Source organism: Callospermophilus lateralis, chromosome 8, assembly GCF_048772815.1.
Source record: "Callospermophilus lateralis isolate mCalLat2 chromosome 8, mCalLat2.hap1, whole genome shotgun sequence".
NCBI lineage: Eukaryota > Metazoa > Chordata > Mammalia > Rodentia > Sciuridae > Callospermophilus > Callospermophilus lateralis.
In genome coordinates, this window is record NC_135312.1 from 51,973,536 (window position 1) to 51,990,346 (window position 16,811).

The 16,811-nt window shown below is 33.3% G+C and overlaps 1 pseudogene; it reads right to left on the reverse strand.

Moving 5' to 3' along the window:
• Window positions 1-901: 901 nt before the first annotated feature.
• On the reverse strand, window positions 902-11,794 carry LOC143405660 (UDP-glucuronosyltransferase 2B9-like; annotated as a pseudogene).
• Between the last annotated feature and the right edge of the window lie 5,017 nt (window positions 11,795-16,811).

Below are 16,811 nucleotides of genomic sequence, written 5' to 3' on the forward strand. Positions count from 1 at the left end.
AATTTATACCTTAAGATGGAGAATGTTTCTTGTGAGGCTTGGATGGTGATCTTCAAATCACAAATGATAACTAGCTATTATGATTTGGGCGTGAGATGTCCCCCAAAAGCTCATGTTGAGACAATGGTAGATTGTTCAGAAGGGAATAACTGGGTTGTGAGAGTCTAAAGTCAGTCAGTGAACGTTCACCTGATGAGATTAATCGAGTGGTAATTGGAGGAAGGTGTGTTGTGGCTACAGGGAGGCAAGTCATTGAGGGCATGGCTTTGGGGTATATATTTTGTATCTGGCAAGTGGAGTCTGTCTCTATGATTTCTGATCATCATGTGAACTGCTTCTGTCCACCACACTTTCCTGCCAAGATGGTCTGTCTCCCCGCCTACCTCCAGAAATGGAGCCAAACTTCTATGGAATAAAACCTCAGAAACTATGAGAAATCGAATAAAATATTCCTCTTCTGAAATTGATCTTGTGGGTCTTTTATCCACAGCAGCAAAAAAGCTAATTAAAACACTAACTATTCCTCATGTGGACCATTTTGATCACAAAAAGGTTCCATGATATTTCCCTTTAAGGACAACTTTTGGAATACTTGAGGGTTTATTTACCTATTTTTCAAATAATTTATATACTTTTTATATTATTTTCAGTGTTACTGATTATTATGATAGACAACATGTTGATATTTGAAGGAAAAGTATGATGGTTTTATTTTCAGTCATTCCAAGTTATTTAGATCCCTTATTAGTGTTATGGGTGAGATGAGACAATAAGCTACTGAGGAAACAGAAAAATTAGATAAACTCTTCATAATTACAGATTATAGAACAGTAAACATAATTGCAAACTGCCTCATTACATTTCACATCATAACAGTAACAAATAGAGATAGCATTGTGTCTTATTTGAGGGGAAAGCAAAATTCAGTACTTGTCATTGTGTTAAAATCCAGTCTAACAGCTGCTCCCTTGATCTTCATGTGAGAAGATCTGCAAACAATGGAATGCCAACCATAGGGATCCCATGATAGATGGCTTCATAGATGCCATTGGTTCCACCAGGAGTTATAAAGGCTTTGGTTTTTGGATGACCTATGATTAAAATATGTTAAGGCAAACTATCAATTCTAAGTCAAAAATAAGATAAGAAACGCATAACATGAGACATAGAAGATTAATTATTTTTTGATAGCAGATTATTATAACCATGAAAAGGCACTGAAATTGCTTGTAAATTTCAGGTCAAGAAGTACTTATGTACATTGGAGAGATAAATGAAGGCTATGTTGAAGTATATGACTTGAGACTTAAAAGTGGAAGAAAAGATGCCATGTGGAGAAAAAGAAAGAGCACATTCTGAATAGTAGCAATATTATGTGTATCATAGGAGGGGAAGTATGCAAACATGTACTATCAAAGGAATAGTGACAACTTTGAGTCTGCTATGCATTGTCCAAGGCAGCAGGGAGTAGGGTAGTTGTGGTGCTGAGAACATTTTAATAAAGAAGAGGGATCTTTTTTTTTTTAATGGAATCTCAAGTGGCCCTGTAGTAGGTCAAAGGATAGGTGTAAAATTACAATGCAGGAAGTGACTAAAAAAACTCCCTGTGAGAGGTAATTAGAACTGAAATGCAGATAATTTAATGGGATATGTATAATAAAGTGCAAATAGTTGTTCTTTATCCATTTCTCCTGATAAGAGAATAAATATAAATAACTTTTATAATTCATTAATTTTTCATTAAGTTTCAGTACATATATGTACTACTAAAATATTATCTTTCTTATTAACTTTTCTTTGTATTTTCATTATTCATTCTCCAGGTCTTACCAAGAAGGTCACCTTGGGGTATTCACTTATACAGTTGAGTATTGGGTCCTAAAGTATCTGGTTTCTTGCCATCAAATCTCCATAAAACCTGACAGGATAAAGCAGACCTCTTATTCCTTGAGACAATTTCAAAAGATAGCATGTTAAAATTTAGAAGAGATTAAGAAATTACAAAGTAAATGCTTCTCATATGAGATAATGAAATGAGATATGAGAACAAGATATGATAATGTGAAAAACTGAAATAGTAATTTAAATAGAGGGTAATGTTCTCTTATAAGTATTTTTATATTTAGAAATGTTTGGTATGCAACCTTCAGAGTTCATAAATAGTTGCTAAGATGAATGGTTCTATGAATGTGAAACATATATATATATAATATATATATATATATTTATATATATATGGTTAATAGTTATTATAACTCTTGAAAAATAATCTACATAAAATTTCTAAAGACCTGCCATATTTATTATTCTGTATAAATCTGTATTTTGCAGATGTTATCAACTTTTAAATTTTAATATTACACTTTTTTTCCTTTTCAGTAGTATGTGTAGAAGTTTACTCAGAAATTCTTCCTTAAAATAAATAATTTTATTAGGGTTTGCTCTTGTGAGATCATATATTTCTAATGCAAAGAGTCCATGGTTAGGGCAGTTTCCTGTCTCCAACCTAATTCAGATCAACCTTGAGAAACTAGCAGGGCCAGTCACTAGTGCAGGTTGATTTTTCCTTCCTCTAAGTCTAGTTTGTTTCATAGTTAGCCTGGCTTTCCTTCTCTGAATAGCACCATAAACAGTACCATGAATAGGCCCTTTTCATCATTAGGAGAATGGAGGCCAGAATTATTCAGAAAGATGACAATATGTGATGTGATTTGGCTTTTTTTTAAAAAATATACTTAGTTGTCAATGAACCTTTATTTAATTAATTTATTTATATGTGGTGCTGAGAAATAAAACCCCATGCTTCACACATGTCAAGCAAGCACTCTACCCACTGAGCCACAAACCCAGCATGTGATTTGGCTTTTTAATACCTACTTATCTTCATTGTAGTTGTTTTCATTAAAATTTAACTTCATGGGTCCTGCATGGAAAAAAGGACATGGTAGGGCAGAATTTGGTAATTTCTGTGTATCTGTCATACCAATATTATATCAAATTCAAGTTGAACTTAATAAATATATTTCTTCCTTAGCACAGTGTCAATACCAAAGTTTTTTTTTTAATTCATCAATATTATCTACATTATTTTAGAAGTTTTAAAAGTGAATGGTGAGACAAGTTAAAGACATCACAAGAGTTTACCCTTTGCAAGGAAATTTCTGTTACCAGACCCTATAGATATTTTAATAGACTCTTCCCATAGTTCTCTACCATCTTATCTAACCTTTTGTGGAATCTGGGCAAGGGCTGATACAATCACATTGGCTGTTTCTTCAGTCAAATTACCAACCATGACCCCAGAGAAAAACACCACAACACCATTCTCTCCCAAGCTCTGGACAAAGTCTTGCATTTCCTGTAAAGGAATGAATTTGCTCTATCACAAATCCAACAGCAGAGCAAAGACGAATTTAATGATTGGTTCAACCACATAAGGAGAGAAAAAATATTTTCAAGACATACTAGAGTAGTGGCTCTTTTAAAAATTAAGTTCAAATATACATAGCTATATAATTTTAACTTTTTCTAAGTTTCATAGTTCAGGACACATATTTGCATCCTAAGGCAATCATTACCAGAGCACTATTACTTTGCAACACTAAGAAATTACATAAATTGGACACAATTCTCTTTTCTTCTGACTCTGATCCTTGACTACCATACTTCTACTTTCCGTTTCTCTAAATTTGAGAAATCTAAATACCTAATATACATGGAATTTTTGACTTTTTACTGGACCACTATAACATTATTAAGATTCATCTGTATCGTGGCACAGTGCCACTATTTCCTAAGTTTTATAGGGTATGTAATACCCCCAGGAATGTAAGTTATACAAGATATGTATATATGACAAACAGCCTATCCATTAATCTTTCGTGGATACTTACTTTGCTTCTAAGACTTCACTTTTGGGAATAGTGCTGCTGTGGTCAAGGCTGTGAAAATTCTTCTTCAAAACTTATAATCACCCAAACTAGCTTCCCTAAGACCTCTTTCTTCCCATCATCACTCCCTTCTCTTGCTCCTTTTACCATCTTCATAGTTCCCCTCCGTTCCTATACAACCTTTGATATGCACGTTTTCAAGTCCCTACTAGTTGTCTCAGTCTGTGCCTCAGAGCCACTCTATAATTCCCTCTTCAGCCTATAGGTTCCTCCATTCACTTATTCTTTTGACCGAACTGAGAGCTCTCAAGAGACTCACCGTCCCCTAGAGGCAACTACTGGAGTTTTAATGGGATAAAAATATTATTAGAAATAACATGAATACATTATCCACGTAGATGTGTTTGGAAGACATCCACAGTACCACAAGATGTCTGTCTCCATAGCCTAGTCAGCCTTCATAAGATAGACCTTCCTTGTGAGGAGAAAAGAAAATATTAAAAGACTTCTTTATAAGCATTAGTTCAAAAAGCCTTTATTCCATATTGTGTAAGTCATTTCAAATTGTTGCATTTTTAAATCAAAAACAGACAATGATATATTTTTTTTGGATTGAATAATTGAGTTCTGTATTATAGCATTGCCTGATTTGTGACTAACACTTTAGAATAATTGTCCTCATGTCTGGGAATGTGTCTGTTCATATTATGCAATATGCTTGTTTATGTAACTATTTGGTATGTTCACATGGTATTTCCTAAGTTTAAGATGCAATTCCTTAATAAATTCATAAATTTTCTTGGCATATTTCTATTCATCTTGACTTAGAGTTAAATCAGCACATGTAGAAACTAGATCTAACCAAACACCTAGAAATATATAGAAAAAAACAAGAAACTCAAATTTGTATCATGTTGACATGACTTGAATAAAACTTTGGTTAAAAAAAGATTAGTTTGTCGTTGGCTTAATGATAAAAGTGGTTTGTGAATAATCAGCATTAAGTACATTATGAGTTTATAATTTTATTCTGTATGAATTTTTCAGTCACTTAGAATTAATAAGGAAATAACTTGAGATGATATCTAGTTTTGCTGATGTCATGGTATATCTTCCCAAAAATAGTTCTTGAAAGTCTTTGTCTTGATAACTTGATATATACTGTTATCTCTCTCTCTCTCTTATATATATATATATATATATATATATATATATATATATATCCAATTTCAAACTAAAATTAACCATTGAAACACTAATTAAAGAATGAAACTATGCATTTATGTAATTTTGACATGGGACTTTAATTAAATTATTTGATTTTGCTAATAAATACATTAAGTTGTTGTATGACAATATTGCCATGAATTATAGGATTCCCTCCTGTCTGCATTGATACACACGGTATTTATCATCAGTCCAGGAACTTTAAAATATCTTTGGGACTGCAAGAAGAGAGAAATTTATCCAAATGTAAAAGAATTAAAGGTAAAGTCTAACTCCTGACTTAACTTCCCAGTCTTGAGAGGAGATTAGAATTCTCATCTGATACTCTTAGCAAAAATATTAGTCAAGGCAAACTCACAAAGCACTATGTAGTCAATTGCCATTCTTTCTGAACTGATGTAAATAATCCTGTGAATCCAACAAGGTGGGACACATTTTGTCAAGAATAACCTTTCTAAATTTATCACTAATTAGAGCTTAAGAGATTTGTAGGTAAATTCTATTACAATGGAATGTTATAGCACAAACCCATGTGTTACTTTAACCTATATATTGGACTTGTTTATGTTTCTATCCTCAATGATTTTTATTTGTAGTTCTCTTCAATATGTGGCAATAGCTCACCAAACTAAACTATTCATATTTGCTTAATATCCTGACTTCCCAGATACTTTTTGGCTCTCTAAATAATCCCCACCTGCTGAAACTGAATTCTTTTATTCTTTTCTCTGAGAAATTACTGATTGTGACTTTGATGTCTATAATATCACCAAAATCTCAAATTTGTGAATGTCAAATTTCACTGCATAATCATTACAGATCATATGCTAAATATATTTTGTAAAATGTGTAATAACAGTTATGTGAGGCTTTTTAAAAAATGTCCTTATATAACTTAGATCATTTATTAGTAAACTTTCTGGTGAAATATTTATAATGCACAGAATACTTGCATTATGAAACAATATACCTGTGATGATTATGTGGTGAAGTATGGTGCGTTTACTCTTCTTTTTTTCTCTATAAATATGAAGAAAAATTTAGATATCATTGAGGAAAATTAATTTCCCTTTTCCATTGCTCTAAAATTCCTTGTTATCTTAAATTTAATCATAATATTGCAAATTTTACTTCTAAGTCATTCTTTATTGGTTAAGAGTGTAAGAATTACTGGAATTCAGGTGTCTGATATTGGGTTAGGATTTCTGTGAAATAATTGTTAAATGTCATATGAATTCTCTAATAGTGCATTGTTTAGCTGAACATATTTCTGTACATATTATCACATAAAATCACACTGTAAAATTGATGTCCCAATTCTTGTTATCACTACATGTGTCTGGCAGGAAAATATTTTACATTATTTGGTGAGTTCCACCAGACCTTTCCCAGTAGGGATTTTGTCACCCTATTAAGTAACTCACTTTAGTCTTTATAATGTCCCTGGGGAAAAAGTATGCTCCCTGGAATTGTCTTAGAATTATCCTAACAGATGGTTTCTGATCCTTTGACTTATGTATTCCATACAAGAATAATGTATCTTGTTCAATAATGTCCCTCACCCAAAAATGAAATGGGGATTTAAAAAAATGTATTGGAAATAATTTCAAATTCCTTTCCTCATTTTTCTTATTTTTTTTTTCTGTTTTCAGTTTCATCTTTGACATAATGTCCACACTCTACCAAAACAAATAGTATATTTCACTTCATAGCCATTGATTAAGATTTGTTTGAAAAAATAAAAAACATGTAAAGAACAAGATGAAATAACTTCATATTTGACTCACAGGTCCCGTGTTGTCTATAGCAGTGTTCAAAATTATAACTTTAACTTGATGACATCTGCTTTAAGATGAATGCATTATGCCTGTGACTCACATGATACATCCAGATATTCTATTTGTTCAGAAGATATTTATTGCTGTAGGTAATTTTATTTGCTATTTAATCTCACTGATTCTCTGCTTAAATCTTTCTTCATCTATGCTGTGGGAAATATTCCTTTCTTTATTCATTTATTTTTGATTGTGTACATAATTACATAATTAAATGATCTATTCTCATATTACAGATTAACCACTGGTTATTCTTATTCTGTAACATTGTTTAAAATTAAAATGTAAGTTCATTATATGTTGTTTAAAATTTTAATTGATTTAAGTTTTATGTGCTGGAGATATAGTACAGTGTTCCAGCAGATGTTCAGTATGTATGAGGACCTGGTTTCCATATCCATATAAAACAACATATATATATATATATGTCTTCAGTCTGTTTTGTTTTCTATTTCTAAAACTAAGTACATATATTTTACACATATTTAGAGACTCTAATGCTATTATATATGACTTTTTATCCTCTAAGAAAATAATCTTATTTATCATATGCCCCTCACTTTCCAAAGATATTTGCATAATGGCTGACAATGAAGTTGAGTATTCTTTGATAAAATTATTGTAACAGTTTAACATGAACAAAATATGTTTTACATCCTTCCCTCATGTTGTATACCTAAATAACTTCCAATGTTTCTTTTATAAATAGGTACTACAGATAATATATACAGCCTAACATTTGTGGTCTGTATAATTTTCAATGGTGAAGTAAATAAAACTAGGCATTTTTTCATTATAATTTGAAAAGTTTTTGATTTTACCATAATAGTTTTACACCTTTTGGGGAATTCTATGATATTTAATACACATATATAATGTTTAATGATCAAATCATGGCAATTAGAACTTGAGTCTCCTTAGGCATTTATCAATTCTTTGTGCTAGGTACATTTCAAACTCTTTATTATACCTATTTGGAAATGTACAATAAATAAGAAAATGTGTAATTCAGATTTTTGCTATATTTTCCAAATATTTTATTCCTCCTAATATACAGAAAGTTTCAAGAATCTAACAGTGAATGGCAAGGAAGCACTTTGGAGAGATACTGTAATTGTTAATTTGAATTGTCAACTTGATTGGATTAAGAGATGTTGATGATTAAGAGGCTTCTCAGTGTGTCAATGAGGTTTTGTCTAGGAATGATTGGCATGTGGGATAGCCAACTGAAATGGTGACACTCCCTAAAGTATGGGCAGCACCATCCGATAGGATGATGGCTTTGATGGAATAAAAGTTGATAGAACAAGGAATCGGCAATAGAGACAATCTCAATTCTTTTTGAACAGGTTCCTGATTGCTGCTTCCATTTTCTGAGTATACTGGACTCTAGCTTCTTCACTCTTCCAAAGCAGATTCTGCCAGTGATTGTCCAGGGACTTTCCAGAAGCTTTCAGTTTCAGACTAGGGTAGAACCTTTGATCCTTCTTGTTCTGTGTCTTCAGTCTTTTGGACTTTGCAGCAGCTACTGTTTCTTCCAGCTCTCCAGCATGAAGATGGCAAGCTTCTGGTTGTGTAAACCAACCTAATAAATTCCCTTTAGTAATTATAATGCCTGTTGATTCTGTTCCTCTAGAGAGCCCTGACTAATTCAGATACAAATTCATATAGATCTGACAATCACCAATATGGATTTCAATCTTGTTTATAAAACTTCATTACCACAACAGTCTTTCTTAATCATTATGATTAGTCTGTTAATGATCATTTTTCTCATCCTATTTTACCTCTGTTACCTTCCCCATTGACCCTGTCATTATTCCTTAATGTGAATAAAAAAAATGTTTTACCCCAGGGTTTGCCTGTCATTTCTTTGCTTGTGGAATAAGAAGTTACTGCATTGTGTTTTAAATTTTTAAAAGAATCTGTATGTTGCTACTGAAAAGGAGGTTGCCAAAAAGTATCTCTTAAAAGGTCAACTGATGATGTAGCAAAAAATACTTGCTTTCCAATTGTGTCATAAAAATGTGATATTCAGTAAAAATACATTATTTCATTCATTTTAAGAAATATAATTCTATATGCTTTTAGATTTGTTCATAATTGCAAACTCATCAGTTTATACATTCAAGATGTACAAATTAATAGGTATTCATTAAAAATACACAATTTGCACTCCTTGTTATATGTGCAACATACATTTTTTTTTTCTATTACCTTTCAGTCAGGCAGTATGGAGACCATGTTTTCTCAGGGAGTTTTCCTGAGGACCCTTATATAGGCAAGCAACACTGGTGTGTTCCTTATTATGACATTCCCCATGCAATTTCTCTTTGTTGCTTACAGTGTACCTTTCAATGCAGAATGAAATATGTTCGGGGTAGAGACTGTGCTACTTTGTTTCTCTGCATACTCAGCACTTCCCTGTGGTACTTGCTATTCACTTTTCAACATTTGTTCAGAAATTATGCATATTTTCCTATGTGCTGAATGGTGAAGATCTTCATCTAACTGACTGTATCCTCAAAAGTCCCCTCTGTAACAAAAATAAAATTCACATAATTATGATGGCATATGTATGCAAGAATTTCAATTTATAGGTCTCTTTGCTTCATTTCCTATAATTCTGTCACCATGAGTGAACCATTCTGAGTGAGGACTTGTTCTTGGTGAAAATGCAAGGACAACAGAACCAACTAAATGGGAACAGGTTTACCTTAGGCAGAGGTTTGGCAGGTCTGCAGTGGAGTCCTCCAACAAAATCAACATTTGTGTTGGGCGAGGAAATTCCAAATCCCAAAGGTACAAATAAGCCAGATATATGCTTTTGCCATTGTCTCTGATAATGTAGTGGGTTGTCCTGAGCAAGAAAAAAAGATTAAAGCTATAGGACAATGGGAAGTTTTCAGGCACATGCAAAAAAGCCTGGTATCAGAAAGAACTATTAGTAATAAAGAGAGATATGTTTAAAAGTTTGTGTAGTTTGATAAAGCTACTATTTATGCATGGAAAATGTGTATATATAAATCTATTATATATAATACACATGATTCTTATATTTAAACACACACACACATAGAGATTTTGGAGCAGACACTATCTGTAATCTTTTCCCATTTACAAGCTTAAATATCATCAAAATCTGCTAGCCAGTATAGAGGTAAGTATGTATTTTTTTTTAAATCTAAATTTGAAAAAGTAAGAAACACAAATGTAGAGAAATATTTGAATTGCATAATCCATTAAACATACCACATCAATAAAAGAACTTCCCAGCATTCTTCTATCTTGTTTTTACAATTCATAGGAAAAAACCTGTATACATTTTTCTGTTAGTGAACTGAAAGGAGTTTGATTATGGTTCTGTTCTTTGTATCTACTACTGCTTTGGGTTCATGTTAGGAGATTGCAAATATTTATTATAAAAATATATTTTGAAAGAAGTTCAGGAAATAGTTAAGATTAGGAAATAAAATTTTTGTTTACTCTTAATATTTATTTATTTTTTTCTTTAATTGACAAATTGTCTAAAATACAAGAATAATTTGCATTTCTGTGCTTTAACATTATAGGCCTTAAAGAGAATGAATTGCAAATTCTTAGTGAAGGAATGTGGAAATGCTAAAAGTCACAATTATAATCCTCCTGATTTGAGATGAAAACACTGTCTCCCAACTGAAAAGGAATTCTTTAGGCAAAATGACAAAGTAGTTTCTAAAAGAAGAATCTAATTAAAGTAAAGAAAACCAATTTTTCTCAGTGCTATATGGATAGTTGTACTAGAAATACATGTGTAAGTTCTTAATCTTTGTTTCTATGTTCATGAAGGCATTTAGTGAAGTTTAAACTTAGTTTCCAAAGAAAAATAAAATGAATAGTGCAATGGTAAAATGTATGCCATTGCCTAAAGGAATCCTCAGAGCTCTATGTGGTGGGTGTAATCACTAATGTTTTCTGACCCTTCATTGTACATTTTTCTATAATACTTTGATTTTGACAGATAATTTTTTTTTATTTTATAACACTCCTAAAAATGTCCCCTGTCTTTATATTCTTGTAATGTCACCTTCAAAAAGCCTCAGGAAAGTTAGAATTTTATAGTACAAGTGACTTACCTAGTATCTCATTGTAAAACAGATTCCATCTCTTCTCATTAAATGAGTCAAACCAAAAATCAAAATAAAGTATGTATAGCATGTTTTTTTTTTACCCATTCAATGAATATCATTTAATCACTTAATCCTGAAAATATAACAGGCACATAGGAAGGAGGAAAGAGAAGTCCCCCATTATATTTTTCCAATATGTAACCTGGAGAGAAGCGGAGAGTGTACACAAATGGTTTGTGAAGAATTTCAGCCAGCAGCTCACCACAGGGACAATTGGCATCTGAAAGAATGACATCAAACTTCGATTCTTATAATTTTTCCATAAGTTTCTTGTTCAAAACTGCATCTCTACATATATTCTCTACATAATCAGAAAATTGACTCATAACTTCTTGAAATATTGAATAATGTTTCCAAAATGTCACTTTTGGCATCTCATAAACCATTGCACTGATTGATATAGTATTAAGATTTTGTAAATCTTCTCTTGACAATGATGCAGGATAGCTCTCAAATTTAATTGCAGATGATTTGTTACTATCCACAAAAATCGTAACCTGAAGGTCTCAAAACAGTACCTCATGCCCTGTCTTGTGAGCTCCTCCAGTATTGTCTTTAAGTTGATCCAATGGCTGTATTCCATTGCCCACATTAGCACCTTTCCACAACTTCCAGAACCAAAGTGACTACTCAGTTTTAGCAGCAGCAGAACCACAGTCATTTTCATAGACATCCTGGTGAAATGCAAGGCTTCCTTTCACATTTAATCCCTTCTGTTCTTGGTAATATCAAGAAAAAATCATTAGTTGGTTAAAATGTAACTTATACACATCAAAGTAAACACATGAGTGACATATGGAAATATCTAAATGCCAAGTAGAGAAATTAAAGGTTAGGTTATGTTTGGGTATGTGTAATGATTTTTTCATGATTATAAATTCTTTCCTGAAGTTATGAATTGATGATACTGTATTTGCAATATACCTCTGCTAAAGAGTTTTAGAATAGTGTGAAGAATTGTTGCAAGTGAGGCAACTTGTTTCTTTAGATTGCTTTGCTGGAACTAAAGTAAATATATAGCGGAATCAATATTTTTTTAGGTATCATAATTTGACATTTTTTTCCCAAGTAAAATATTTGATTGCATATAACTCTCATAGTATAAAACTCACCATTTTTAAGTATACATTTCACTTTTTTATTCTCAGGGTAGAATCTCAGCATTGTAAACCTCAGGTAACATTCAAAGTTGAAGAATTTTAGCAATTCAAACCCTCCCAGTACTTCTTACCATTTCATATCCCTCATTCCTAGGTAATCCTTAATCAATTTCCTCTCTTTATAAATATGTTTATTCAGGGGGCATTTCAAATAATTGTTATATAACATATGGATTTTAGTGACTGATTTCAACACTTTCAAATAATTTTCATGAATTTTGGTGACTAATTTCAATACTTACAATTGTTTTCAAGGTAGATCAATCCATGTTCCAACATGTGTCAGGACTTCATTCCTTTTCCTGTTGTGACAGGGCATGAGCTATGGCATTGAACTGAGGCAACTACAGAAGTCCTGATTTTTATGATTATGCCAGAAAGATTTTATACATATCTCTTAGAGTAGCAGACTTAAATTTATGAAAGTGACAGGAAAAGTGAAATGGGGAAATTCTCAAGGGAGTGAGTCATCCTCTCAGGAGAAGGACATCATGCCCTTCCTTCTCTCCAGTTTTTTTCAGGATTCCCAAGGAATTTTTCTGAAGGGCCTTCCCTGGTCTGCCTTTGACTTTTGAAGTACAGCTGGATGACATCAGACTTTAAACTTTCTACTCTGCATGGTAAATTCCAGGGCTATTCTAGGTCACATTGAACCATGCTGACCTGTTCTAATTGCAGGCTTTTCATAAATAGATATTAAGGTTTTAGGTAATTATCCTTATCTCCCCAAGTTTTGTAACCAAGTCTTTGTAGAGGTCATAAAATTTCACCTCTCCTTTCCCGCAGGGTAACTTGTATTCTTATTGGCATTTGGGGCTTGCATTTTTCTCTGGCAGATAACAGCTTCTTTGCTGAGGAATGTAACATACTCTATGGATTTAAATGAGGCATGGTTGCATTTAATTTTTTTTTAATAAAAAAGAAAACATGTTGGAGTCAGCTCAGTTGTCTCACTTTATAAAATTATTACCTTAACTTCATGTGCCTGGTGTTAACATTTGTGTGTTTTCTATCAAAGGCAAATCACAATTTATGGTGTAAAATATATCACATTAGTTTGTTCATTCCTATGTTTTTGCACACTAGTTTTTCCCAATCTTTGGCTATTACAAATGATCTTATTGATTAATGCTTATAATAGTTTTGTTTGGATATGTTTTCATTTCTATTTGATATGTAAGTTTAAGTAAAATTTCTGCATCTTGTGAAATTTCTGATTATACTTTGAGGATCTGGATGACACTTAACATTAGTGACTAAAGCAGTTTCCACTCTAATCAGCATTGTGAGACTATTTTAATATTTCACATCATTACCATCACTTTATTACTATTTTTATTATAACTATGTTATTGATGTTATAGTGAGATATCTCAATACAGTTTTGTATGGAATTTCCTTTTAATACTTATAATATTATTTTTCCAGGTGTCCATTGGACATTTGTATGGTTTTTTTTGGAGTTATGTCTATTCAGATCTTTTGTTCATTTTTATATTTGGTGATATTCTTATTATTGAATTGTTAACTTTCTTTATATATTGTTGATGCAAATCCATTATCAGATGTATGATTTGCAAATATTAGTCATTTTTCTATTTAGTTTTTTGATAGTGTCTTTCATGTAAAAAAATTTTAAGTTCAATTAAGTCCATTTTTTTCATTCTAATTTTTTGTACATTTGTATTACACCTAAGAACCTATTACCATCTTCAAGGTCATAAATATCTATATAATTGTGATATTCAGCTTATATACTGCAAGTCCTTTTGTGTAAATTTCTGAACTATTTTAGTTAATATTTATACATGGTATAGGATAAGGGAGCAATTCTATTTTTTTTTTAATGTATGGATCATCAGTTTTCCCAGGTATATTTATTTCGTAAGAAGACTATTTTTTCCTATTGCTTGTTTTATCAATCTTACAAAAAAATCAGTGAAACAATTAACATTCAGAGTTATTATTGACTGAAAAGAGACCTTATGAACACAATAAATCATCTTTCTGCAAGCCAAGGGGAAATCTCAGAAGAAATCAAATCTGCCCACACCATGATCTTGGATTCAGCCTCCAAAACTATCCAAGATGGTGAATTAGAGGGAGTCTGCATTCTTTGTCACTCCTGACTCAGGATTCAAGCAGAAGAAATACTATTTCTCCGAAAGGAAGCTATTGCTGCTCACCAATCCACTGCTGTTTATGCCCCATTCATCCACTGTGATTGCCTGGGACCTACCAGCATACTGACTGCCTTTTGAACATAGATTGCTCACTGACCACTGCCTATCATTTACCATTTGCCTATTTGCCTGCCTCTTGCCAGCCAATCATCTGCTGCCTCACATTTACCTACCAATTGCCCACCATTAGCCTTCAGACTGCCTACAGACTGCAGGTGGATGGTCAGGTGCCTGCAGCCCACTGCTGCCTGGAAATCCATTGTCACAGTACTCACGGTTTGGTTATTTGCAGCTGCTGCCATCTTGACACATCAGCCAGGGCCAGCAGGATTGCTACCACCAAAATGCCATCTTGGGGCATGGCTGCCTCAGTCTGGGGACCCTGGTCAGGGCCTGGAAATATATTCTTGGGGTACCTACAGGTCTGGTTGCACCTGAGGTCTTTTTCTGGGTGTACTAGTGGCTGCCATTTGGCTGCCTCTTTGCAGAGTTATTCCTTTGTGTGCCTCCCTGGTGGTCTGTCTGCAAGTTAAAATGTCAGTGATATCTTGGAACTGGAGCAAGGCAGAGCCTGAGGAAGGTGAAGTACAGATTTGTCAGTTTGCAACTGGGTTTGCATGGGCCAGTATGGATTTAGCAATTCTGTTGCAAGCCACAGACTAGGGGCAGTTCCCCAGAGAATCACAGTTGGAGAAACTGGAGAAAATGGGGCTCTCACCAACTCAGTGAGCCTTGAAGTACGTGGGGGAAGGAAGGCACTGTCTAAAATGGGTGGAAAGACTAATTTATCACTTAAATTGAAGCAACACATATTATTAAACTACTGACATCCTTTTATAATGTAACAATAACAGAAAATCAATTGCAGTCCAATTGCCAAGAATGGCTTGACGGTATTGTTTTTGTTCTTCATTAAGCATATTAATGGCTATACAGGTATGATTAGTACTTCTCACCATAGTACAGGCCAGTTTCATAGTGGTTTTGTATGGCATGACAGCTAGTCCAGGGATACCCACTAAGGAAAATGTCAAAGCATTAAATTATACCTTAGAGAGAAGGTTTACTGAATCATCACAGTTTTCATCAAGGGGAATAGACCTTTTATGAATATGTTATGCAGGATGGTGGCCTATTAAGTCCTACAGGGATGGTAAAAACACAGCTGATCTGCTAAGACAACAATGGGTACCATGCAACATTCTTGCAGGTATGTAACTAAAAGTGTATGTTCCACAAGAAAAGAATCATCCTGGTGGTAAAGGGACATGACCATTTCCATATATAATGGGCTCCAACTTTGTACAATTAAATGAGGGTTGTCCCAAAGAAACACATTTATGCATATAGCCTTGAAGCTCAGCACAAGTGTCAGTTGCATTTATAACAATAGTGGGAGTAAGTAACATCATAGCATTAGAAGGCTTAACATTTTGAGGATTTACCCAATTAAAAGAATCTTTATAGGATAATGGTTTTTGGACACCTCCATTGGATCACATAGTCATATTCATAATTTCATGTGCAGGACAGTACACAGGAAGAAGACAGGAGCCCATTACACTTCCCATAGCAATATCCTGGAAAATACAAATCTCAGATGAGTTAACAGTTTCAGCCAAACGAGTCCAGATATTACAATGGATTCTAGAAGTTAAGGGATTTGATCATACTGGATTTCTCACAACCGGGGTACAATAGCAGAAGAACATTATCATAAGGATCAAAACATTTACAGAGTTTTGTGTAAGTTTAGTAAACAAAGCAGTAACCGAATTTTCTGGAGTATATTCCAATCCCATTTGAGCCAGCAGCTGTTGAGCTTAAGCCATGAATGATTTTATATCCCCACCAAAGTCACAAGAGGTCTGGTAACTAGGAGCCCTCTTTTAGTGTTTCTTCTCTTTTGAGGAGGGTGGTTTTCTTTTTGTTTGATGAAGTCCTCGATCAGGTTGTGAAGTCCCTGATGCCAACTCATAATTGACAGTTCTCACACACTGAGCTGGAAACCAAGTAGGACCTGTTGGGATAAGCACAACAGCATATCCTTTTCCTCATGTGATCAAAAGTACAGGATCCTGCCACCCTGGATCTGGTGGAATTCTGTATTTCTCATAAATTTTTGGCAATCATTGTTTAGGAATGAACTGTCTATTCAAGGCAAATGACCAATTGTGAGTATTATCTTCATACTGCATATTGAGTCTGTTTACTGTAAATAAAACAATATTTAAAGCGTTATTAATATGAGAGAGGCTGGGTCCCATTTTTTTTTTGTTTTAAAAAGGCATGTTGTAAGAGTGTGATGCCGTCATTTAACCAAAGCTTGTCCAGTAGAATTATGAGG